Source organism: Seriola lalandi, unplaced genomic scaffold (assembly GCF_002814215.2).
Source record: "Seriola lalandi dorsalis isolate HSWRI2012SDOR001 ecotype SW California unplaced genomic scaffold, Sedor1 jcf7180002054830, whole genome shotgun sequence".
NCBI classification, from domain to species: domain Eukaryota; kingdom Metazoa; phylum Chordata; class Actinopteri; order Carangiformes; family Carangidae; genus Seriola; species Seriola lalandi.
In genome coordinates this window covers 1-2740 of record NW_019525383.1, presented here as the reverse complement: position 1 = coordinate 2740, position 2740 = coordinate 1, and the positions used below count along the sequence as shown (strand labels likewise).

Genomic DNA, 2740 nt, shown 5'->3' with positions numbered 1-2740 from the left:
TTGATGAAGAAACTATTTCTATGTTGGCTTTAACCAACAACAAAAATAATAGAAATGTTTAAATGTTGCTGTCCTTGAACACTGACAATAAAGGATCTAGAGATAAAATATTAGAGTTTGTACTTTTCTAGTGTGGCCTATGTACTTAACAATTCTAATAACACTGAAAACACTAATTCATCAATGTGTCCTGTTAGATTCATCATGAGGCATATGGTCAATTTGGAAAAACATACCCGGTACAAGTTAATCACAGTAGGTTTATTTATTGAAAACCTGATCAATGACAATAATAAGTTATGAATAAAACTAATGTACATGAGCTGTACAACACTGACAACCGCTTCAAAATCTTAACTGTCAATTTTCAGTTAACACTAAACAGTGTGTAAAGCTAATACATACACCTATGAGGAAACAGCATCACATCTATGAAGAGTCTGGTTTTGCTCCAGGTTGCACTTCTGGTCAGTCAGTTCTAGCTGTTAGATACTCAACAACGTTTTGATGTTAAACTGGTAAATACTTTCACCTGTCAAGGTGGTGACTGTGCTAGAGTTGATCCACCACTTAATTCCAATTTAATAATTATAGCCTCTGTTCTTAAAATTTGTATTACTATCATCTATCAACAACAGTAGAAATGAAGTAAGAGGCAAGAAACTGAACCTGTGAACACTGAGGACAGAGAATAACACACAAAATAAATGTCTAAACGGCTGGTTTGTCCTCTCACAAGAGGAAGATGAACTGGAATTGGTTTTCTTGGCAGCATCATCATCATCATCATCACCACCAACACCACCACAGCCCATTTCAGAACTAAGGAAGTACATGCAGTCTCCTTTGTCCATACACGAGCTCCTCCTTCTGTTGCCAGTGGTCATTCAGTTTTCAGTGTGGACACCTTTGAATGACAGTAAAAGACAAATACTTAAGTTCAGACATGGTAAATCAAAGTTAATCACACACATATATCAGCTGTCAGGACAGTCTGCTTTAGTTCAGGACTGTTGTGTATGAATTTACAGTATTAAATGACAAACCCCTACAAGATAATGTTTTTCTATACATTGTGTATTGTTCTCAATACAATACGATACCAGTGAGATCAGGAGACGGAAAATACGTTAATGAAATAAACCTGAATGTTTTGCTGCATGTAGGAAAATTCTACCAGCGACTTATTTTTTTCTAAGAACATGATGCTGAATTAAATGTTAAACTATATTTCTCCTTGTCCTGCAAAAGTTTGCATGTTTGGGACCAGCTACGGTTAGCATAACAAACACGAAGTTATCAGCTAGCTAGGTTAGCAAAGTACATCCGTAATTCACATTAACTCTAATATATATTTGGATGTTAACTGTCTCCCGTTGTCCGATCAAAACACGTAGGAAAAAAACGCTCTAGCTTTTCGGGAGCTTCATACACGTTAAAACTGTAGGTGTTACACACTGAATGCAGACACTAGTGATGCAGGTGCAAGAGGATTTTATTTTTACTCAGAAATGCTGCAACTGCAACCAAACAGAAAGACAGTCTGTGAATTTTCAATCAGGCTGCTCTAACTGTGACTGTCTTTGATAAGACTGAGCGGACTTCCTTTAACCAATAAACATTGTAAATACAAGAATGAATACTAATACTATAATAAAGCCTGTTTTCTTCGTTAACTGATGCTTATGGCTAGTACAGACTGAAACCAGCATTATACATCAACTTATATACCAATAATATTACAAGGTCAAGTCAAACATTACTATACGGCCATAAAACTAGCGTGCCGCCATGCTAACATCGCGGTTGGAGCTAGTTTTAGCTGCCTTTCCTTGTACCGCTTAATACACATATAAAACATAAATGTAACAAACAAACGCGAATACCCTTAACATCAATACTTATCTCACCTGCAACCAAACAGAAAGACAGTCTGTGAATTTTCAATCACACTGCTGTAGCTATGACTGTCTTTGATATGACTGAGCAGACTTCCTCTAACGAAGGTTTACAGCGTCAGTCATTCAGATTACAAGGCTGCTACCGCCACCTATTGGTGACAAGTAGTATAACTAAGCAAATTTCAACTGAAATAACTGATTTTAAGGCCTAATATCTCATTAATTAGATGATTATTTTCAGATGGACAACCGGAACACTGAGCGAGAGGTGTGAATTTAGCCAATGACACCGTAATGAGTTTTAATATTGACTGACTGAATATTTCATTAGAAACGTTAGCGTTTATTGAATGGGTGTATATTGGAGCCAGAGTTTTGGAGCCCGCCCCTAGTGGCCATCAGTGGTATTGCATGTAAAGTCACTTCCGCATTGGCTTCACTTCTCAGCCCCGCAGCCTACGACCATTTTTATTTACAGTATATGGTGTCACCTCAGCACGTGCTGAGTCCCCCACCGACAAGCTGTTTAACCGAGAGTCTCGTGGACTCACGGCCATCGGTGGGGGCCATGAGCACTTCAAACACACATCCGTTGGTGGACCGATTGTCACGTAACAAGTCACGAGAATGGCCCTTGGAATTTTGGTCATTATTTGCTCATGATGACGACACGGATTTCGCTGAACCGAGGTTGTATATAGGACCTCAAACTGGTTATTTATTTGTAGCTGGAGAGCGCAGCTACCGGCATATGGATGGGTGGAAGTCCGCCGGGGGCACCCCGTCCTCCTCCACCGGCCTTCGGGCCTTGGGGACCGGTGGAGGACGAAGGGAACACC

At 39.5% G+C, this 2740-nt stretch overlaps 1 long non-coding RNA gene across 1 annotated transcript; it reads right to left on the bottom strand.

Annotated features, from left to right (window-relative positions):
* Window positions 1-250: 250 nt before the first annotated feature.
* LOC147817938 (uncharacterized) lies at window positions 251-1992 on the bottom strand. Its single transcript, XR_015438476.1, has 2 exons — window positions 1911-1992; window positions 251-907 (listed from the first exon to the last, which is right to left on the bottom strand). It is a non-coding gene; the product is annotated as an uncharacterized LOC147817938 (long non-coding RNA).
* Between the last annotated feature and the right edge of the window lie 748 nt (window positions 1993-2740).